Below are 25,453 nucleotides of genomic sequence, written 5' to 3' on the forward strand. Positions count from 1 at the left end.
CTGGGCTGAGATGTATAAAAAGATTGGCACACCTAGTCTCCTGAGCTGGATATCATCATTCTTCTCTTTCTTGGTGATTCCCTTCTACTTCTAACCCTCTCTATCTCTCTCGGTAATTGAGAATTTTTTTTTTTTTTTTTGGCTGGTGCAGCATAAACCTCAGGCTTCCTTGCACCATAATAATAATAATAATCTAATAAAAGTTCCTTCCTTATGTAAAGAAATATTTATGAACTTCAGCCGCAAACGGGGAATCGAATCTAACTCTTCTCTACACGGGTTTTCACAAGCGCTAGGTCAGTGGGTGAAAAGTTGTGCAATGTAAATGTTTAAGTTATATGTACATATTTATTTTTTACTGTCAAAATGACACTACTAATTTATGAAAACCACGTAACGGAAATATATATAAAATACATATGCTTACTGTTTGCTAAAAAAGTTATTTTTCTCTCTGTTTTTTAATTAAGAAATTTTCGTTACCGTAATGGTACGTTTCTCTTTTTTGCTGTGCCGTGCTGACAGCATACATGTTGAACACTATTCGTTCGTCCACTTGTATTAGTATAGGTGTTTGTTTTTATTTATGATGTGTGATATGGAGAAGATAAAAGATACTGTTAATCGTGAGCATTTAATATAATTACTAATTATCGGTTATGGCTACTGAAAAGTTGGAGAAGAATATTTTGTAAGAAGTACCGGTATGCCACAATAAAAGGTGTGCCAAATTATTTTTGGTGACGAAGACTAAGGTGATGTAAAAATGTAATTTTTTTTTCGTTTAAAATAATTTCGTGATTTCAGAAAAATATTAAATATTGAGGTAAAATATTAAATATTGAGCCAGTCTGATTTTATTTTCAGTTTCTAAACAAGTGTAATATATATAAATGCTATGGAAAGCGATTTCCTTGTACATCATCCCATATGTCTGTCGAATGATGCCGTAGTAATATGCACACGCATCGAGTGTTGATAGAATATTTCGTGTTGAACAGTCATTAAAAGGTGAAAACATTCATATGTTAATTATTTATCATATATGTTTTCATGATGTGTGATAACCCAAAGAGAATAAATACATATTTTTGCTTGTACTTTTATAATTAATGTAATGCAATGAAAATTACCTAATTTTTCGTATTTGGAGATGTGTTTTTGACCACCTGTATACCTTCGTTTGTTCCTGTTTATTGACAAGGCACCATCAGTGCCTTGGCAAGGGATTTTGTAACCATGGGCCAACCGAAAAATATCGCCTTCGAACTAATAATGTATGCCAAAACGATTATAGGTTTTAAATTGCAATGTGTTCAGAGAAATACCCCATAATTTAATTTCCAACTCTTGTAACGCAATCGCCTTACAAAGGTTTGTAAGTTATCACTGCTCCTCATTTTGTTTGCAAATAATCAGCCCCAGGGGCATCTGGTGAGTATGGGCTTGGCACACCTAGGGTCCTGAGCTGGATATCATCATTCTTCTCTTTCTTGGTGATTTCCTTCTACAGCGCTCTTTCTCTCTCTCTCTCTCAGGGTTACTCAAATTTTTTTTTGCCTAGTGCAGCATAAGCCTCAGGCTTCTTTGCACTATATGGCTAATAATAATAATAATAACTAAGCATTATTTAAAAATTTAACAGCACTGATTGTTTTTTTTTGTGTTTTTCAAATGTTTCAAACCTAGAAACAGTAAATTAAATTATGGTTTTCATTCATACAATGCATAAGCAATCAGTAGTGTTTTTTTTTTTTTTTTTTTGTTAGTGCATCGGCTTCTGTGGCCATAATGCACCTCCCAAAGTTTTTGCATTTTACTCTGATCCAAGCCCGAGACGGGATTCAAACCCCCCAACCTTTGGGTTGCCAGCCAGACACTTTACCCACCCGGCTATCCTGGTCGGCAAGCAATCAGTAGATTAATAACCTTATCATAGGAGTTAATTATTATTATGTAGCATCTAAATCTCATTAGTTGAATATACATGCAGACCTGAAATAGGCAAAAATAGAAGTGGTATGTGTGAGGGAAAAAATGCAAGATATTTGCACTTCTTAAGGCATTAAGTAGTATACAGAGTAGGATAAAATTAACTATAGTTATACACAGTTTACATAGTAACTAAAAATATTAATGTAACAATACAAATTTGTGTGGAATATGTTGAATCACAGGTTTCTATGCACACACACACACATGCATGCATGCATGCATGTACTGAATGTTTTAATCATAAACAATGGTAGCAATTGAGTTAAGATAATTCAAAGCATTGTAATACTGAATTGTAAAATTCAGAGATAAAAAAGTATAGATGGATAGTTTAAAAAAAAAATTCTGGGAATAAGCACTTTGCAGGATGATGGTTGAAATCCACGACTCCCCCATCTAAGTCAGGATCTCTGGCTGCTTTAGCCAAAAGCTCCATGCCTTTTTTTTTTTTTTTTTTTTTTTTATGAAAACCCCAAACACGAAAGGTATCAAAACCTATAGTACTTAGTACCGTGCATGGGTTAAAGGAGAAGTATGGGGGGAGGGGGATGCCGGAAACTTTGCTCTAGAGACTAAACATGGGTTTCGCCACTTCAAGCCTCCAATAAGCAAAGTGGTGGTATTTGAAATAAAAGCTAAGAAAAGCATTCAAATACAAGGTACATTCAAAAAATTTATTGAATGAAACATAACCTAACATAATCCAAAACCAAACATAACTTAATCACTTTCAAAGTACCTTCCTTCCTTCTGCACACACCTACTTGCTCCATCAGTCTTCCCAAGCTTTGAAATGTTCTTTAAAATAATTTTATTTTAGAGCACATAGGGCCAGCCACCTCAGCATTTTCTTTGATATCATCCACTGTAGTGAAACAACAACTCCAAAGTCCCATTTTCTGTTTAGGGAACAGCCAGAAATCAGACAGTGCAAGGTCAGGGAAATAGGGAGGCTGCTGTACATCTGTGATTATTTTGGCAGCCAAGAACTGATGAACTGCCATCGATGTGTGACCAGGCACATTGTCATAATGCAGGATCCAGCTATCCTTCCATTTTTGAGGTTGTCTTCAACTCAAGTTCTCATGCATGCAGGCAAAACTTCAACATGGTAAGCAACAGTAATGCTTCTCCCCCTAGTCACAAATTCATGGTGCACTATGCCCATGGATTTGTGTACACTATGTCCATAGCATTATTGAAAAAAAAAAAAAAAATCAGCATGACTTTGACATTGGATTTCGTTTCATGAGACTTCTTGGGCTATGGGGACATTTTTACATGCCATTCAGATGATTCCACCTTGGCCTTGGGGTTGTAGGTAAACACCCAACTCTTATCCTCACTGATCACTTTTCTTAAGAAGCTTGGATCATCCTGCATAGAATCTATGAAAGAACCACCTGCGACAGCTTTCCTGCAGTCCATTTGATCATCTGACAGCAAGCTTAGAACAAACTTTGCACACACACACGCACAATGCATTCCTAAATCTTGCAATAAGATTGTGTGCACCGAGCTTACAGTTAATCCAACTTCATGAGCAATCTCAACAACAGTCATTTGCCTATCATTTCACATGAGTTCCTTCACATTTGTGACATTTTTGTCAATTCATGATTCAAAGGGCATCCACTGCAAGGTTCATCTTCCAGTGTTTCCTGTCCATTTTTAAACCAATTAAACCATTCGTAAACTGCTGTTTTCTTCAAAGCATCATCTCCATAAACTTTCTGTACCGCTTGCAGTACCTCTGTAGCGCTTTTCCCAAATTTAAAGAACTCGATGTTAGCACACTGTTCAAACTGCAACATTACGCAATTAGACAACTGTGATATATGACTGAAGTGGTCCAACCAGTTCCCACTTGGCATGCACACACACCAAGCAACGTCAATGCCCCATGAAACCTTATGCAATGCCAAAAACCATTTAAATACCAGCATGAGATTCTGAGAACTTTCTGAATGTACTACACGCAACAATGAACAACTAGCTTATCTATCTTTACAGGCTCAAGTTAAATATGAAAAAAATCATGTGCACCAAAACAATTTCTATGAAGTAAACAGTATAATTCCTAGAATTTAGTCTCCATCAACACTATTCCAAAGTCAAAAATTAAGAAGAGGGAGAGTTATATCTGGGTTTGTTCCTTTGTAGGACCTTAAAAAAAAAGCAATATAAGTGGGATTTCTTTAAACGGGAGTGCCATAGCTGTTAAAATGTGCATTGATCATGGAATCAGAAATAAAATAATGAATGGTATTAGTGACTTGGAAGTTTTTTTTTTTTTGGCTGATGCTATATAAGCTTGCTTTCTTGCATTATATGCCACTACTATGATGGCCTCCGTAGCCGAGTGGTCAGGAGCGGGAATGCAGTAGCACATGCTCCTTGAGTAGACCAGGGTTCAAGCCCCTGACTGCTAAATACGGTCAATCTGCCAACCCATACTGGACCAGCGTGGCAGATTATGGTCCATCTCCGTCAACATGAATTGTTGAGAAGGCTTCCATCCTGCAGTGAGTTGATAATGGCTGCAGTTTACTTTTTTTTACTATTAATAATAATAATAATAACAATTCAGAACAAGATTTACAGACCATCTTGAACGAAGTGGACATAGAAAGCCAAGCATGGGGGCTACGAATCAACAAAAAGAAAACAAAGGTGATGAAGGTCAGCAGGACTGCAAGCAAAATCACGATCAAACTAAACAACAAAAAATTAGAGCAAATACACCGCTTCAAGTATCTCGGAGTACTCATTGATGACCAGCTGAACCATGAGGCCGAAATCAAAAGCAGAATTGAACAAGCCAGGCAGGCATTCACCAAATGGAGAACCCTCCTCACCGACAGAAGCTTGAACATCATGCTCAAATTACGCACATTGAAATGCTACATCTGGCCAATACTGCTCTACGGTGTAGAAACCTGGACTCTAACATCAGCCACTACAAAAAAGCTCCAGGCCTTCGAAATGTGGCTCTACCGAAGAATGCTGAAAATTCCGTGGACAGCCAAGATAACCAACGCACAGGTCCTGCAGGACATGCACACGGAACGGGACCTGCTCAAAACCATCATCAGCAGGAAATGCAAATACCTAGGTCACATCGCTAGGAACCAACAAAAATATCACCTACTACCACTCATCCTGGAGGGAAAGATCGAAGGCAAGAAACGCCCAGGCAGACCGAAAATGGCATGGTAACATCAACACCTGGCTTCACATGACAACAGCACAAATTCTACACGCAGTGCTAGACAGAGAACAATATCAAAACGAAGTCGCAAACGCCATTCGGCAGCATTAAAGAAGAAGAAGAATAACAATAAATTATTTTTAGCCTTTTGTAACCAAAAAACTGAACATGACTTTTGTACACCAACATGTTTGATAGCATTACATTTTTTTTTTTTTTTTTTTTTTTTTGATGCCCAGTTGCCATTTAAGAAGTCCTCCAATCTCTGACAGGATTCAAACTAGAATTTCCCCAATACTAGTCCACATGGTGTCTATTTTTTTTTATTATGTTTATTAGCTTTAAAACAGTATATGGCCAGAGGATAATTTAATGTTGTGTTACTAAAAAACCTAGAATGCCTCATGAGGGGGGGGGGGCTTTCACCCTAAGACTGGCTAATTACAGTCCTAACTGAAGAGGCCTTTAGGAATTTCACCAGTCTAATGAGTTGTGAACCCAGATTTTTTCAAATTAATGAAAAGTGATGAACTCATTTATCATGAAGGAAAGCAAAAGATGTCACAGCCAAATTGCAATACCTTACTTCATAGTATGGTACTATTGGATTTTTTTTTTTTAATGAAACCCCCAAACATGACAGATATTAAAGCCTAAAGTACTTAATACCATACTTTAATACCATGAATGGGTTGAGAAATGAAAGAAGATACTTTTCATCAAACGAATTTCTGTAGATTGTAATTTTCAAGAAATTGTACCAGAAAACGGAAGCTAAGGAATTAATGAGGAAGAAGAAAAGTTGGTTCTGTGAGTTTGAAGTTGGACAGTAAAAGGATGCCGAATGGTTGCGGCACGTGTTTAGACTGGTTTGGAAGAGAAAGAGAGGGTGGAAATATAGAAGCCAATTCAGAAGAGAGGACAGTACCCATGAAAGTACCTACAGAGCCAAGGTGGTAGATGACTTTCATCAACCGGTGAAATTGGCTTCTATATTCTAAATTTATTTCAATTTAAAATCATTATTTGTCTGTTTTCCTTGTTGGTATATAATCTGTCTCTTTTGTCTATGCATGTGTTCAATATAGTATCGTTAAATTTCATTAATGGTAACATTATTATTATTATGTTACTACTACTTTTATCACATTTATATAGTACTACTCAAGATATGTTCAGTTTAATAAAATCTTTTAAAAAATTTTCATTTAAGCAAAAAAATGTTGAAGGTGCCAAAAAAGTAAGCATATATGAAAATCAATAATTGATTTTCTGCTCTTACTTTTGTGGGCATCATAATAACTTTTGTAAAAATTATTACAAAATTGTTAAATTTTGTATTAAAATTATTAAATAAATTAAAAATAAAATTTATCTGTGTTCTTAATTCGTTACTCTCCTTGAAACTTCTGGCATTCTTTGATAAAGGGTTGCATCAGTTCTGTAAGCATTAAATTACATTATAAGTAATTCTATTAAATGGAAGTCATTATGTGATCAGAGAATCCAAAAATAGAATATTCGTTGATTCTTGTAAACTCACCACATTTGATAATAATAGGCATTTCTTTCTAAGCGTATGTAAGATTTTTTTTTAGTGTACTTATAGTATTACTTATGTATTTTGATGTTAAAAGTGTTTTTACTGGTATTATTCTAAAAATTTTATCACAAAAAACCATCATGTGAAAAGCGTTAAGGAAGTGATGTCATCTTCAGCTTCTGCCAGAAGCAAATTATTGTAATTTGTATGATAGCAACAATAATTTATCTTATACTGGACCAAATTTAATGAAATTGTGCACGGAGCTTCATCTTAGTTCTGTACTAGAGGAAAACTTTCAAACCTCTGAAAATTGCAGTGATTTTTCCAGGATAGTGGAAAATGTGAACATGTGATCAAGGAAATTTTCTCAATAATAAATGGGATGATGTGGACCTATAGCATATCGTTGGAAAGCTAATGAATTTAGAAACAGAAATATTAAGGTTTTAAGATACAAAGAAACTTTCATAAACTGGGAAATGCATTAATTCGAAAACCCATCTGGTTTCAAATCACCTAGTGTTTTCAGATTGAATGTAATTTTTTTCTTTACAATTAACTCTGAGGCTGGAAAAGAGTTATGCACATTTATGAAAACATTCTTCAACTAGGACATGTCATCAGATCTTTCAATAAATACTATATGTAATGGAACAACTATAGATGGTGTATTTAGTCATGAACTAAAATCTCTTCAATGTAAAAATTATATAGGGTGATTCACTACCAGTGCGACAAACTTGCAGGAGGTGTAGGGGGCACAAAGACGAATCGGAATCATATAGCATTGCAGGGTCCGAAATGCCTTCATCATGCGGTAGAGGATGTTGAATGGGAGGTCGTGTGAACAGCAATCCCGCCGGAAGTCAGCATTTGCGAACCAGTTCCCGAGGCAGTAGGATGGATGAGTATTCAATCGTTGAACTGGCCGACATGCACCCCGCGTATGGAGCTGCGGACTGTAACGAGCGCGCTGCTCTGCGCTTGTACCAGGAATGTTTCCCGCACAGGCGTGCTCCTCATCATATGATTTTCGCACGTGTGCACAGGTTACGTGAGACTGGTTGTTTCACGAGAGGTACCATGAATCGAGAGCGAACGACGAGGACGCCAGACAATGAGGAGAATGTCCTACGTCTTGCAGAAGGCAATCCGAGTACGAGTACTCGAGCGATAGGCCAACGATTGGGTATTTCCCAATCCACTGTATGGAGGATACTGTCAACAAACCATCTGCAACGCGTCCAATCATTGGAGCTTGCTGATTATCCACTTCGGAGGACTTTTGCTACTTGGTTTCTTCAACAGAAACGGTTCGCAAATGCTGACTTCCAGCGGGATCGCTGTTCACGCGACCTCCTGTTCAACATCCTCTACCGCATGATGAAGGCATTTCGGACCCTGCAATGCTATGTGATTCCGATTCGTCTTTGTGCCCCCTACACTTCCTGCAAGTTTGTCGCACTGGTAGTGAATCACCCTGTATATCCTACTTTAGTCATTACAGATGAATACTTCCAGTAATCGATATGTAATTATTAATAATAAAATTTTGAATGCCTGCCGATGAATCTTAAATGTAAAACACTTTAAATATACGGTGGCAGGACACATTATGTACTTGGTACAGAATTGTTTTTGTACACCTCTTAAATTGAAATTTATTAGAGTGATGTTATTTAACATCCACATCAGATGGCTTCATATTCATTGGCTCTGTACATTCTGGTGGGCATTGCATTGGGGTATCAGCAAGTTAGAAAGTTTCTTTTTATACTGTGATGTGAATTTGTGGGAGTTTGTCTCCATTGTACTTGCTTCTGTCAGCCAATAAACCAGCATAACTGGTAACAGTGTGCCTTGCATGTCTTGTATCAGCATATGGATTTTATTGTGTAATATGCATATTAGTGACTACATTACCCCAGAACGATGGCCAACCTAGTTCAATAAGATAGCTAAAAATATTCACTTCTCTCAAATAGAATAGAGGAGAAATGAGTTAGTTCATTTGTTAGGAATGTTACTGAATACATCTGTTATTTATTTGGAGTCAGTAGCTGATATGGTGCATTGGTACATAAGAAAGTGACATTTAAATTGTCTTGTAGTGAAATTATGACCAATAAAACAAATCTCTTTAAAGAGCCTGTTTTTATACATACATACATATACGTATGTATATTTTATTTCACTTCTGTACTTACAGTAGGGTAGCTAGTTACAAGTAGATGAGACAGGACAGAACGTAGAGATTATCTTCATGTATTAACTTATAAGTTAAGAATTAATGAGTTAATAAATTAAGATAAGAATAAAATTAAGAAAAGGAAAGAGTAATAATTTTATTTTAAATTTAGAATTCTGTATGAGTTCAGAATATATTCAAGATAGCCTCATAAATGTCATGAAAAACATAATTAAAATGTGATTAAAATGAAAACAATAAAATAATAATAATAAAATAATAATAATAATAATAATAATAAAATAAAAGTAATAATAATAATATATAATAATAATAATAATACAATTAAAATTAAAAACAATTAAAATGTCTAAAATGGGTAATACTTTTGTGTAAGGTCTAATAATTGGAATTTAACCATGATTCTAGTGCACATTGTGTGCCTACCATTGGGGGTACATACTCCATCACTATTATAAATTAAACATTATTTTATTTATTTTTTTTCTTTCTTGGGGTCATAGCAAATCGTAGTTTCAATCTGAGTTTCTGTTGTGATGCAGTACTACCAGGAGTGGATATTGTGTAGCAAATCCCCCAGTTTAAATTCCAATTATTCTAATTTATGCAAAGCTGTGTTAAATGTTTGACAAAAGATAGTGTTTCATTGCCTTTCTTCAATGAAGTAGCTGATGTTAGTTATATTAGCAAGGTTGATAAGCATACATTTCTCAAGCGTTGGCTCTTATGGAACATTAAACAAGATATGTTCTAATTGTAATGGTAAGAACATGAAAGTGAAGCTGTTATGGTAGTTATATAGTAGCGGCATGTGATGCAAGAAAGCAAGCGTATGAGCTTAGGCAGCATCAGTCGGAAAAAAAAAAAATTACAAAAAAATCCCTTCTAAATATTTGTCCAGTTCCTCCTTAAATTTATTTAACCTATCAACTTCCACAATGACAGATGGAAGTTTGTTCCAGCAATTAACCACCCGCTGGCTAAAGGCAAATTTCTGCACATCTATTCTACATCTGTCCTTCCTCAATTTCAGTTTATGCCCCCTTAGGTTCGTAATCCGAACAAGTGGAAGAATCCCATCAGAATTCAGCGTGCTCAGCCCATTCAAGGCCTTATACAACTCAATCAGATCACCTCACAGGTGCCTAGTCTCCAGCTGCTGCAATTTGCAGAACTTAAGCCTCTTCTTGTAAAAGGATCCCTTCATTCCCTTCACCAATCTTGTTGCCCTTCTCTGTACATGCTCAAGCAAATCTACATCCTTCCTAAAATGAAGCCTCCAGACCTGCACGCAGTACTCAAGGTGTGGCCTGACCATTGCCTTATGCAGAGGGACAATCACCTCCTTTTCCCTGCTAAAAAAATTCCTGTATATCATTGACAACACCCCATGACCTTCCCTGGCAGCCTGTCTGCATTGCTCAGAAAACTTCATATCTGACTGCACAATTACTCCCAGGTCTTTTTCATTTTCTACCTCCTTAAGTGTAGTACCACACAGTTGGTACATTTCTCTGGGGTTACTTCTACCCATATGCAGTACTTTGCATTTTTCAATGTTAAACTTCAGTTGCCACTTCTCAGCCCATCTGCCCAAATTTTCTAGATCCTGTTGCAGTAATACACTGCCATTACTGTCATTAGCAACCCTGCAACCTTTGTATCATCTGCAATCTTCAATACTAAGCCTGATATACCTTCATCAATATCATTGATAAATATACAAAACAACAGTGGACCCAACACCGAACTCTGTGGGACTCCACTAATAACATTAGTCCACGAAGAGCAGCACCCACTGATTACCACCCTCTGTCTTCTCCCACTCAACCATCCTTTTATCCATTGTAGCAACTTACCCTTAATACCATTCTGCTCCAATTTGTACAGTAGTCTTCCATGCGCAACAGTGTCAAAAGCTTTCCTGAAATCCATGTATATGATATCAAAATTATTTTTTGCATCCAGTTCCTTTGTAACCACATCATAATAACCAATCAAATTTGTCAGAAAGACTTACCCTTAACAAACCCATGCTGTGTCTGAATTATTGCTGCAGTCTTGTCTAGATGATCCTGCAATGCATCTTTAATCAGTGACTCCATTATTTTACCCGGAACAAAAGTGAAACTAACTGGTCTGTAATTACTTGTGTCACCCTTCGATCCCCCTTTGTGAATTGGGGATACATTTACACATCTCCAGTCCGTGGGGACCTCCCCTGAGTCCAAGGATGCTCTCATAATTATGGCTAAGGGTTTGCTTACTTCCTTTGCTGCCTACTTTAATATAACTGGATAGATCCCATCCACCCCAGGTGCCTTTCTTATGTTTAACTTAACAATTTCTCCTCCACTTTATTCTCAGTTATTACAAAATCATTAAGCACCCTGTTACAATTTGATAACCTTGTGGCATTTTCAAACCTTAACTCCTTGTGTGAATGTAGATGCAAAATACTCATTCAGTTTGTTTGCTGACTGAGGAGGATCATCAACAGTCGAACCATCGATATCAAGTGGACCAATCAGATTCAACCCCTTCCTTTTATATAAGTAAAGAAATCCTTGCTGTTTTTCTTAGCATCCTTTGCCAAAGATTTCTCGTAATCTGCCTAACCTCCTTTGTGACTTAATTACACACTAACTTATATATATCACAGGCTTCTGTGTCGCCTGATAATTTATATGCATCCCATGCATTTTTCTTCTCTGCCACGAGTCTCATTAGTTCATTTGATAACCATTTAAGCCTAAACCTTGAACAATATTTCTTAATAGGTATGAAACTTTTAGTAGCGTCCATGATTAATTCCTTGAATGCTTCCCACTTAGAATTTGCTGTTGGTAACATCATCAGTTGGTCCCACTGTACAGAATTTAAAAACTGTCTGAGGCCACTATAGTCACCTTTACGGAAGCAAAAACCTCTTCATTTACCCCTGTTGGTAATTATATCTTTAAGTAAATCCCACATCAGTACAATGTGATCACTGCCACCTAATGGTTCCTTTATCTGCAAATTCTTAATACACGAATGATCACTGCTGATAACCAGATCAAGAGTATTACCCTCTCTGGTTGCCTCTCGAACATACTGCTGCAGAAAACAATCATCCAATAAATCCACAAAAGTCTTACTAGTGTGTGAGTGACCAACCCATAAGTTCCAGTCTATATCTGGAAGTTAAAATCCCCCATTATAAGACATTCTGATTTACTAGCCCACTCTATTTCTCTGTACAATTGTTCGTTGTACTGATTTGAGGCATTAGGCCTATAACACACTCCTACTCTTATTTTTGCTTTTGCAGTGCTTATGTCACACCAAACTGACTCAACAGTGCACTGTTCATCTATATCAGCTGAATGCACTTCTTTTGATTTTATGTTTTTCTTAATTAACAGCATAACACCTCCTCCCTTCCTATCCTGTCTATCCTTTCTGTACACATTGTACTCCCCAAATTCCAGTTCTGCATTCCTTATATCTGTGTGACACCATGTCTCTGGTATCCCAACAATATCCACCTTTGATGTCTTGACCAACACTTCAAATTCATCAAATTTATTTACTATACTTCTAGCATTGGTATACATGTACCTATTCTTATTATTAGTTACCCTAACACATCCCATATACCCACCTGTTTCACGATGACTGCCATCAGTCCCTGAAACCCCCCAACACCCTTCGCTCCACGCCGCTGCTTATTCTAATAGTAGTAGTGCAAGAATCACCTTCACCTCTGCCTTTTAACCTTTTAGTCTGTGAATCCCCCAAGCTTGCAGTTTTCTGACCCACCTAACACTGCCTCGTTAGCATCAGCAAATATTCTTGCACCCTTTCTATTTAGGTGTATCCCATCCCTTTAGAAGCAGTCAGTGAATATGTTAGTGAATCCACATAATACTGTGTTGTGGAGTCTGTCTTTTAGTTTTGTACTTGTGAGTTTCAAATATATTAGAATTGCCATTTAAGGTGATATTTGGAGACAAGATTTCTGTACCTTATATTGAGCAAATTCTTAAGTGTGGGCCGTATAAAATTTAAACAAAAAATGTCACTCTATTGTTATTTACAAATATTTGGTTTAATCTAACAAAAAATTGAACAATATAGTTCTGCAGATAACATAAAACTTTGTCAAACAAAACTAGTATGTGCAATGTAATCATTTCTTCCCCATTTTTAAAATGAACTGTATATTATGTAAGTACCACAAGAGCATAATGTAAGACAACAGAAGAAATGTAAGCTATACCTAACTGTTCTAAGCAAATGCAGTCTTCCTTTGTTCTCATTCTTTTTCTTTAGGATCTGGAATGAACAGAATTAATATCATGAATTCATATCTTGTAAAGATGTCACTTCATACTAGAACAATCAAGGAAGCTATTGCAAAATACAAACTCAAAATGAAAATGCCTGCATAAAATTAAAAATAATAATTTTTTAAATAATTCTGGAAAGATTTCTGTTTTTAATAGTGTGTCTGTTGCAGTACTTGACCAACCTTAATTCCATGGTTGCCATTCCAATTAAGAAATTCAACTTGATGACTAGTATTTTATAAATCACTCTAGTGGCTTGAGGTGGAACTGCTAGGTCTATTTTTTATGATCACTATGGTTTTTATCTTGTAAGGATTGCCTGATTTTCAATGTAACAGTACGGTGGTCTCTTAATATGAATGTTAAATAATCAATATATTATTTTATGCAAAAAATCTTGTTGGATGAAGGAATGTTTCAAAAATAAAGCACAATTGATCACATCACACTTAGGTTAGAGCAAAATTTGGGTTAGCAACAGAGCATCTTTTAATTGGTTTCTTATTCAACATTGATACAGACTTTATTCTTTTTAAGAAATCACAGAAAAAATAAATAAATTAGCATTAGCAAAGACACATGATGCAAGAAAGCAAGCTTATATAGCATCAGCAAAAAAAAACTAAACAAAACACACACACACACCCTTCTCATTTCTCGCTCCAAACGTTTGTCTAGTTTTGCCTTCGATCTTTTTAAGCTATCATCTTCTACAACGACAGATGGAAGTTTGTGCCAGGAATCAACCACCTGCTGGCTAAAGGCAAACTTCCGCACATCTATCCTACAACTGTCTTTCCTCAAATTCAATTTATGCCCTCTCAGGCGATTATTCCGAGCAAGAGGAAGAATCCCATCAGTGTTGAACATGCTCAAACCATTCAATGCTTTATACGCCTCAATCAGATCACCTCACAGGTGCCTAGTCTCCAGACACTGTAATTTGCAAAAGTTAAGTCTTTCTTTGTAAGAGCAACCCTTTGTTCCATTCATTAATTTTGTTGCCCTTCTCTGTACTCATTCCAACAGCTCTACATCCTTAAAATGAGGCCTCCAGACCTGTATACAGTACTCAAGGTGTGGCCTGACCATTGCCTTATACAAGGGGATAATTACCTCCTTATCCCTACTAGAAAATTTCGTGTATATCATTGACAAGACACCAAGAACTACTCTTGCAGACTGTCTGCACTGGTCAGAAAACTTCATACCTACCTGCACAATTACTCCCAGGTCCTTTTCAATCTCTATCACTGTCATTGTAGTACCGCACAATTGATGCTTGGCGCCTCCGTAGCCAGGTGGGCAGGAGCAGCAGTGCGTAGCGCACACGCTTCTTGATTAGACCGGGGATTGAGCCCATGACCACCAAATACGGAGGATGCGGAAAGGTCAGGTAATGACCACCGCATATCCCCGGAGCAATATGGCCTTAGTGCTAATGCTCCTAAAAACCAAATAACAACATAACAACAATTGATGCATTACTCTGGGGTTACTGCTTCCCATATGCAGTACTTTACAATTGTCAATGTTAAACTTCAGTTGCCACCTCTCAGCCTACCTGCTCAACTTTTCTAGATCCTGTTGCAGCAGTGTACTGTCATCAGTGTCATTAACAACCCTGCCGACCTTCATATCGTCTGCAAACTTGGACATTAAGCCTGATATACCATCATCAATATCATTAATAAATACAGAAAACAATAATGGACCCAACACTGAATCCTGAGGGACTCCACTAATAACATTAGTCCACGAAGAGCAGTGTCCAATGATTACCACTCTCTGTCTTCTCCCACTCAACCATCCCTTTATCGATAGCAGCAATTTGCCTCCAATGCCACACTGCTCCAATCTGTGCAGCAGTCTTCCATGTGCAACAGTATCAAAAGTCTTTCTAAGATCCAATATATGATATCAAAATTATTCTTTGCATCCAGTTCCTTTGTGACCATATCATAGTATCAATCAAATTGGTCAAACAAGTCTTCCCCTTAACAAACCCATGCTGTGTCCAAGCTATAACTGAAGTCTTGTCTAAATGATCCTGCAATGCTTCTTTAACCAGTGCCTCCATTAATTTCCCTGGAACAGAAGTTATATTAACAGGTCTGTAATTACCTGTCTCTCCCTTTGATCCTCCTTTTTGGATTGGAGTCACATTTGTACATATCCACAGTCCATGGGTACCTCCCCTGAGTCCAAGGAGAGGTACCCATGAATGAAAAAAAAAATAATAAATTAGCATTAGCAAAGACACATGATGCAAGAAAGCAAGCTTATATAGCATCAGCAAAAAAAACAAACAAAAAACACACACACCCTTCTCATTTAACCCATCACACAAAGGATTGTTCTTTCTCTTTGCATGTAGGGTCTCTTCAATACTGTGTGCATGCATTTGAAAACAGAGCAAAAATAATTTAAAATTGTTCACTTTTTTTGATACACCTTTATTTTCAACATTTTCTGAACAGGACTGTGAACATTCCATTTTTTATATTAAAAACATATATTTTTAATTAATTTTTGTAACTAAAATTCCTCTAGACCTGTCAGCAAGTGAAATGCAAATCTAAAAACCCATGTGCTTCACCAAACGCATTCATTTGGATTCTAGCCTATCAATAACAGGAGTGTCTGCTACATGAAACATGTGCATTAACAGTTTTATTTCAAATGACACTTCACAGTGTCACAAAATCAGAGAGCTTTTCTGATTGGGAGGAAAGCATGCATTAATAAAGCCAAATGGCTATCAGTAATTGTCCATGACAGATGCCACTCAACTTGTGGATATATAACTAGGTTTACCTTAATTTCTAAATATTCCTAATTATGTGATAATTAACAGATTTCTGGGATTTTTTGTGGAGAAATCAAAGAAAATTTCAAAAACAGCTATTAGAAATTTCAGCTGTGTGGATGGAGTAGATGAAGAGCATGAATTGCTGAAATATTGTCTGGGTTTCTTTGACCTGGGGTTAAATAATATGATTTTACTTAATAATAATGGCATAAAATGGTTAACCATTTCTGTGTGTGTGGGCATGTCACATTTATAGGTGTAATCATGGGGGAGCTTATATAATTTATATTATTTAAGTGTAATGTCATTTGTTGATGCTTATAAAAACTGCTGCACAATTCTCTCTCCCTCTCCCAAACAAAATTTCTGATTGTGCCATTGGTCACATTTACTTTTACTTTGTGAATTATATGTATTTTCTATTTAAAGTCAGCTTCACTGCCCATGTTTGCTTTTATTTAACCAATAACTATAAACAGATTTATGTGTACAAATACAGTCGGACCTCTATATAACAAAATTGATCGTTCACTTTTGAAACTATTCGTTAAACAGAAATTTAGTTATAGAGAAATATGACCTTTTCAACAATGAAAAATACTGTAATTTCACATTCAGAAATATAGTAAAGGTGGGAAATAAATCAGAAATAAGTGGGGATGTATAAATTTTCTAACATTTTAAAACAATTAATTTATTAATACATATGGCTAAGGTAAAAAAAGCCAACATGAGAACGACGAGAAACGTCAGATAACTTACGTGGAAAATTAGTTTCCCAACACCAGCTTCTAGTGCTGCTCTCTCGGAAAACAGACGGTAGGTGTTATTGGTCTGGAGCCAAAATCGAGAAGGATATATTGATTGACAGGTAGGTGTGGTGAACAATGAAATGATTGGTGGTGGGCGCGACAGATGACAAGCTACTGTGTAGTTATTGGTTGGCATTATAATTTGTATTTATGAGTAAAGAACGGTGCATAATAGTTTTGTGATGAACGGTAAACAGGTAATAGTAGTGATGAATCGTTTAAAGATGGAAGAAATTTGTAAGGAAAATAAAACGGTTTATTTTTTGATGAAAACTAAATTAATAAAAGTTTCGTTCTGTTCATTTTTATGTTCTTCATTATGTTTTTTTTTTCTCATTATTAAAAGCAGGTATTTGGACTTCATGAGTGTTTTTACTATATTGTTGATTTAGGTTTGGTTACGAAAAAAGGAAAAGGTTTCTTTATTTTTCATTATATTTCGTAACCTGACCTTAAATGGTAGATTAGGAAATAATAGAAAAGGTTTCCTTATATTTCGTGACCTAACCTTAAATGTTAGGTTAGGAAAAGAAAGAAAGATTCTTTATATATATATATATATATATATATATATATATACACTGTGCTGCCACTTTATTAGGTACACCCCTGCTGTGCACACAAATGGTTTGTCCCACAACGTTGCAAGTCACATGACCACAGTTGTGGATATAAATGCAGCAGAACAACCTTTCTAGTATCAGTTAAGCGTACAAACCGTAGCAAGAATGGCAAAAAAGGAATTATCTAATGGACTTCGAACGTGGCATGGTAGTAGGTGCAAGACGTGCTGGACAAAGCATCTCTGAAATGGCAGTTCTCCTAAACTTTTCACGCACCACAGTGTCAAGGGTGTATCGAGAATGGTGCAACGAACAGAAAACATCCTCTCAATGGCACTCCTGTGGAAGAAAATCGCTTGTTGATGAGAGAGGTCAGAGGAGGATGGCTAGAATTGTGCAAGCAAACAGACGGGCCACAATGTTGCACAATACATCAGAATGTGCAACATTGGTGCGCAGAACAAAATATCGCAATGTACCACTAGTTGCACTTTGTCGCGAATGGGCTACGACAGCCATATCGCGTACCTTTGTTATCAATGAAGAACAAGAGAGCATGCCTCCTGTGGGCACAGCAACACCAGCATTGGACTATCGAGGATTGGAAAACAGTTGCTTGGTCTGATGAGCCGAAGTTCCTGGTGCATCATGTTGATGGATGGCTTAGAATTTGGCGAAAACAACATGAATCCATGGACCTGTCATGTCTGACAACTACTGTGCAAGGTGGTGGGGGCAGTGTTATGGTATGGGGAATGTTTTCTTGGCACACGTTGGGTCCATTGATACCCATAGATTCACAACTGAATGCCACATCACACCTAAACATCGTTGCTGACCAAGTGAATCCGTTCATGTTGACAATTTATCCTCAGTCAAATGATTACTTCCAGCAGGATAATGCGCCGGTGCACAAAGTCCGAATCACTATGGAATGGTTCCAGGAACATGACAATGACTTTTCTTTGCTGCAGTGGCCCGCTCAGTCCGCGGATCTCAATCCTATTGAACATCTTTGGGATGAGGTGGAAAGGGCTGTTCTTTCATACAGCTCTTTCCTTGAGATTCGACGGAGGTTGAATCTCAAGGAACTGCGTGACACTCACGCCTGCATGATACTCCATTCCTGCACAGCATTTTCAGCATCTTGATTAATCCATGCCTAGACGAATTCAGGCTGTTTTGAAGGCTAAAGGAGGATCAACATGCTACTAGGTAGGTATACCTAATAAAGTGGCTTTCTTTTCTCCAATGGTTGGAGAAAAGAAAGGTGTTGTGGCTTTGCTTCAAAAATACATGGAAGGCCTTGGAATTAAACACAAAGTCCGAAAAATGCAATGTTAGAAGAGTATACTATACTCTGTGGGAAGAAATAGCTACATTCCTTGAAAGTAAAAATGTGAATGCCTCAGAATTTTGCGATCCCAAATGGCATTCACGTCTGGCATTTCTGGTGGATTTAACATCCCATTTAAACAAACCAGCAGACGCCAACATATCTGTGACTGTGATACATGATTTGAGAACTGAGTTTTCTTCACATTTTGCTGACATTCCTTCACACACATGCGCACAATTTCAGGCTGTTTGACGTGGAAGTGGATATCATACCCGAAAATGTTCAAATGGAACTTATTAAGATGCAGTGTAGTTATCTACTAAGATCCAAATTTCATGCAGAGGGCGTATCTCCACTAGAGTTCTGCAGGAAATATCTTCTTGAATCTGGGAAATATACCAACTTGGTAGATCACACAAAAAAAATGGCATCGATGTTTGGTAGTACTTATATGTGCAAGCAACTCTTCTCTAAAATGAAATACACAAAGTGCAAGTTAAGAACCCAACTCACTGATGCCCATTTAGATGACAGTCTGTATTTGGCCTCATCCAGCCTGTTGCTTAATATTGAGAGACTTTTGAGGAACAAACAGCATCAACTCTCACATTAATTGTCCTTAAGACAAAATATTACTTAAATAAAATAAACATTATTCATAGTTTATTATGTTTTATTATTATTACCTTCATTTATTAGCTATAGACAGTGGCATATCCAGATATCGTAAGGGGCGAGACATGGCGACCAGGTCCAGGTATCATCATAAGGGGGAGGCATGCTGACTTGGCTTTTGAGTTTTTTTTTTTTTTTTTTTTTTCCTTTAGAATACCTCCTGCATTCTTTTTCTTTAATTTCAAATTTTTGGTTGGGGGCATATGCCTCCTCTGCCCACCCCTTAATATGCCCTGGCTATAGAGATGAATGTGGCCCGCTATCCACTCACAGACATACTTATTCCGCATAGAGGTCTCTGGCCACTATGCAGAATAAGCTTGCTGACTCCTCTACAAAGACATCATTATCAATTCCTAAAAATTTGTCAAGAACAATTTCTTCACTGATCAAACCTCTTGTTTGGAGTTCTTTTCAAGATTGCTCAATTTCTCAAGATTCAACTTGTAGTAGTTCATACCTCTCATCACTGTTAATTGGCATTTTAGCAAAACCTGCTTTTGCAAAACAATTCTTAATCATTGTTTCTGTTACATCTTGACTCCACACTTTCATCAACACTGATATGTACATCTGCAAATCTATAACAGAATCTGTAGGTTGGTTTGGTTTTTATTCTCGGTATAATTTTTTTCAGTTATGTGCCTTCGATAGTGCATTTTCAAATTCTTGATAATGCCTTGGTCCATTTTCTGCAGTTTTTTTGATGAGGTATTTGGAGGGAAGAAAACAAGCTTCACACTTTTTGAAATTACCAAGCGAAGGTGAGCGGGCAGTTGTCGACAATCAATGTGAATTTTCTGTTTTATTTCGTCATCTTTCTATCGAAATTTAAAATCCATTGTTCAGAAATTTTACTTGTCATCCAAGGTTTTTTGTTGTAGTCCAACTCTAACAACTTTACTCCTTTGAAACACCTGGGTTGTTTACTTTTGCCTATTACCAAAGCTTCAGTTTTTCATTACCAGCCATATTTGCACCGCCCAAGACTGTAATTCTCTCCTTACTATTTTTACCACTTAAAAATTTATCACGTTTAAAAGTATCTTGTTCAGCAAACATTTAAAAAATAGACCTGTTTCATCAAAGTTGAATATGTCTTTGGGCTTGTAGTCCTCCATAATTTTTTTTCAGAACTGTTTCTTTCCAATGGGTACAGTCTTCTTTAATTACAACTCCACTTTCACTAGAAATAACTTTTTTGAGTAAACCATGGTGCTTTTTAAAAATTTTTTTTTTTTTTTTTTTTTATGAAAATCCCAAACACGAAAGGTATCAAAACCTATAGTACTTAGTACCGTGCATGGGTTGAAGGAGAAGTATGGGAAGAGGGGGATGCCGGAAACTTTGCTCTAGAAACTAAACATGGGTTTCACCACTTCAAGCCTCCAATAAGCAAAGTGGTGGTATTTCACCAGTTGATGAAAGTCATCTACTGGCTAACCAGAACTGTCTTGTAATGTTTTATACCCTAGAAAAAATGAATACCCCTAGCCTTTCCTTTTATTAATGGTACTGATATTGGTATGTTTTGTTCTCGAGTCAACTTCACTCACTTAAAAATGGCTTCATCTTCATATAGACATAATTTTGCACGCTTTCTGCTGGATCTCATTTCCTCAAAAAGTTTGAAAATCAAAACAGTTTTTCAGAATGGTTGACATGCTACTGGCAGGGATAGCAAATTTTAAAGAAATTTCTCTTCTTTTTTTAATGCCCCAATCTACACTAGCACTTCCACTTTTTTTTTACTACATTCAAGGAGTTCCTTAGTCATTGCAAGGTTACTTGCACATCAGCTAAAATAAAACTGATTTTAGTGACCATTTCTACCTAAAAGTAAAGGTCACTGATTTTAGTGACCACTTGTACCATGTAAACAGAGGTGTAATTTAGTGAAAGTGTGGATGATTTGTTTCTGTGAAACAGCAGATGAATTTCTGGGATAAAGGAAAATCACTCTCTCCTAATTCTCTCATAGAGTGCCTACAGTAGAAAACAGGTTGACCACAGCCAATGTCTGTGTCGGGAATATGCCTTAATCTTTGCCAGTGTCTGTGGACACATAAATAGCAGTTGACCAGCACGACTTCTCTGTACTGTATAGGTTTTATGGGCACCACTAAATTGTGGAATGTTGCGAACAGTGTATACCCAGGTCTCTCAAAATCAGTTTCTTATATGGAAATTTTCTTTGTTATACGGAAACTATTTTCAATGTAATGAAAAAAATTTGATTTTCAATGTAATCAAAAAATTTTGCTAAATATAAAAATTTGCTATATGGAAGTTTGTTAAAGAGAGCTCGGACTGGTATTTTTTAAAAATAAACTCAAGTGTATTACACCAAAATCAAGGGACTGTAGTCTGCTAAATATAGTGCACAAAGAGGAAGATCAGTTTGACATGAATGTCACTCTTGCTGTTGCTACTACTGATCACAACCACTGCTAATGAACTAATACCCAGGAATGGTACAAATCTAATCACTACTTACTGTACATACAGAAGACCCATAAATATTAACTTGGTGCATTATGGCCTTAGATGCCAATATACCATAAAACATTAAAACAGCAACAACTGCAAGGTTACCTTGAGTAAACAACACTACATATGGATACTTTCATGTTAACACTAAATTGTAGAATGAATTGCTTGCAGGGGACAGGATATTTTGTTCATTAAATGTGGGCAAAACACTAGAATAAGAAACACTAATTCAGAGAAAGTTATATTTTAATTTATATGGGAGGTTTTAGTTGGGATCACAAACACAAAAGGACAGGAAAATCTTAAACTGAGAAACCTGAAATTGAATTCTGCTGCATTTGAACTGTAATAGTAGTAAAATGAATGATAAATAAGTGAGTTTTTCAATATTATCTTTTAATTCTGCCTTGTTTTGTTACAGCATTGGGATTAGTATTATAGTAGACTCAAAATAACTGCACCCCAACTAACAGAACATTCGAGTTAATGGCACATTGAGATGGAATGTTTACATACAGCACAGATGTCTTGCAGTGCCGAAAAAAAGAAAGCAGCAAGTGTCAAGATTACTGTATTTGTTTATGTTCGCCATGTTCAAAGTGAATTCTATACTGATATCATGGATTATACGGCTGTTTTATATTTATTTTAAATTAAAAACCCCTCACTATGGCTCCTAAAGTTAATAAACCTCATACAGAGAAGAAAAGAACAACAACAACATTAAAGCTTAATTGGATAGACAACTTGAGTAGTCGAGACCCGCTAATGCCTGATGGGGACTTTTCGTTAATACCATCTTCAAAGGAGGGTGAATACATTTTAAGGCCGTCTTTTATAGCCCAGGCACGTTCCATTGCCGTATTTCAAAAGTATGGTGGGGGGGTTGAGTAGTCGAAAAAGGGTGAAGGGGGGAAATTTCCCACCTCACCGTGTTACACTTATAGTTTGGGAATTTGGAAATTGTAGATGTTTTTTTTGGCGAAAACAAAAAAAAAAAAAAAAAAAGTAGGAAAGAAAGGGGGTTTCATTTAGCTGGTCTCAACTACTCAAGTTGCCTGTCCAACTGTCTAATAAAGTTTCGAGACTTTAGGACCTCCACATATTTTTGTACTCTGTCATTAAAGCTTAAGTGACAAACTTGATATAATCAACAATTACATGAGGGTCACCTGGAAAGTTAATTCATATACCCATGTGTATTGTATCTGTAAATTGTGTGTGTTCTCTGGTCGAGTTGCCTGTTTTGCTTGATGAGAAACCCCAGTTTCTGCGGACGAAAACCTTGCTATCTACGCTTGAGACCAACTAACTCAGCCACGGAGTGAATAAAAGCCCATAAAAGTTCTTTGCGTTATCAACGGGATTCGAACTGGGCCTTTTCCACTAGTGTGGGTAGGATGGTGATGATACATACCTCTGTGCTACTGGGCAGACTAAACAATACAATAAAAAAAAATAGAACAGGGAGTAAGTAGGAGTGTATTAATAGCAGAATATAACATTGGATTGTCAACATGTTTATGTTCTTTATGTGCAGTTAATAAAGTTGCATTCTTCATCTCTCTATTTCTTATTTGGCCTCATTATTTCTGCATTTAATATATTAAAAATAAAACTTTCTAGATAATTGAAAATCGAAATAATGGCACCTTGAATCCCCGAAGGTGCCATCACTCTGAAAGTCTACTATAATATAAACCATATAGACAATGCCACAGGCTTTTGTTGCACTAGCCAGAAAAAAATAATAATAATAAATAAATAAATAAATAAAAATATATATATATATATATATATAAAAATAAAAATAAACAACTTGTGTGTTTCCACGTAGGTAACTATTAACCTTTGAATTTCCCTCAACCTGTCAGCCTAAACTACCTGTGTGGTAACTTATTCCAGTAATTAACACAAATTGCTGGCTAAAAGAAATCTGCCTAGTCTAAATTTCTTCACTTTAATTTTAATTTTATGGTATTTAGTTTCTGAATCATTTATAATAGTGAAAATTTCCCTTTCATTCATTTTTCTGTCCTCTCTCTCTCTCTCTCTCTCTCTCTCTCTCTCTCTCTCTCTCTCTCTCTCTCTCTCTCTCTCTCTCAGAACTTTATACACCACAGTTGGGTGTCCCCACTTGCTTGGTTGCTAAGCCATGCAGCTGATATATTCAAAGTCTTTCCTAATGCAAGTTCCCCCTTATAGGTCTCATTAACTGGGTTGTCCATCTTTGGATCAAGAGTCTTGAAGGGCAACAAGATTAGTGAATGGAACGAAGGGTTGCTCTTACAAAAAAAGGCTTTAAGTTTTGCAGATTACAGTGTCTGGAGACTGGGCACCTGTGAGGTGATCTGATTGAGGTGTATAAAGCCTTGAATGGTTTGAGCATGCTCAATGCTGATGGTATTCTTCCTCTTGCTCAGAATAATCACCTGAGAGGGCATGAATTCAAATTGAGGAAAGACGGTTGTAGGATAGATGTACGGAAGTTTGCCTTTAGTCAACAGGTAGTTGGTAGGTGGAACAGACTTCCATCTTTTGTTGTGGAAGTTGATAGCCTAAATAAATTTAAGGCTGAGCTGGACAGATATTTAGAATGAATGGAGGGGTGAAATGGGAGCAGTTTATTTTTTTTTCCCTAATGCTCATATCAAACAGTGGAATTATGACCTTCCTGTTTGTACAATGAAATGAACCTTCCTTGTCTCCTATCTGTACTGCTCTGAGAATGTCAAGTCTGCCAAATTCTTTTTTCTTTTTAATATGACCCCACCAAGGATATAAGTTATTTTGGAGTTGCTATTCAGATCAGAGAGAAAATTCTAGTATGGGAATTGCCAATACCGTGTACATGCCAATGCTGATTCTGTACTTTGTACAGGATGGATGCCAATACAATATTGCTTTCTGAATTTTGGAGGCCAGACATCTGCAGGTCTTGGCTATTGAGTTTCCTCTTCTGTGTGGATTTGTTTTTCTTGTTGCTTTTATTCCAGAGTAGAGACTGATCAGAAATCCTAGTCACTCTGTATTTATCAATGGATAAATCTGTTTCCACCTTTAACAGTGCTGCTGAACAAGCACCTATGATTATGCTTGTTATGAAGTCACTGATATCATATGCCTTGCCAACAAAAAAATCTCTCATATTCATGATATGTCGAAATTAGAGCAGAAAATACTCTATAGCCAATTAGAGAATGTTTATAGGAAAAGGTACACAAGAGGATTTTATTTCATTTAGAAACTTTAAAAATTTTTTTTTTTAAAAAGTGGCATCTGTTAGATGCTATACTAGCAATGAAAGGTTAAAATTCAAATAGTTTTGAGTGAAAGTGCTACCCTTCCTAAGACAAGATTCAAAAAGCAGTGCATGAATGTCTCAGCAAGCAACCAAAAAATTCTTCTCTGATGGTATAGAGGCAACAGTTTCATGATGAAAGTTGAGTTGAGGATGAGAAGGA

General features: G+C 36.5%; 1 protein-coding gene across 3 annotated transcripts in view; it reads left to right on the top strand.

Annotated features, from left to right (window-relative positions):
* The first annotated feature begins 537 nt into the window (after positions 1-537).
* The window catches only part of garz (Sec7 domain-containing protein garz), a 229,355-nt gene continuing 204,439 nt past the window's right edge, over positions 538-25,453 (top strand). For 2 of the 3 annotated variants that reach the window (XM_090378118.1, XM_090378120.1), the window contains exon 1: positions 538-755. The gene's annotated coding sequence lies outside the window, so the exon portion shown is untranslated. Of the gene's footprint in view, positions 769-25,453 lie in introns of all 3 variants that reach the window. The other variant, XM_090378119.1, reaches the window with a different exon arrangement.

The sequence above is a fragment of the Mastigoproctus giganteus genome, chromosome 7 (assembly GCF_048544385.1).
Source record: "Mastigoproctus giganteus isolate SK-2022 chromosome 7, ASM4854438v1, whole genome shotgun sequence".
In the NCBI taxonomy this organism is placed as follows: Eukaryota; Metazoa; Arthropoda; class Arachnida; order Uropygi; family Thelyphonidae; genus Mastigoproctus; species Mastigoproctus giganteus.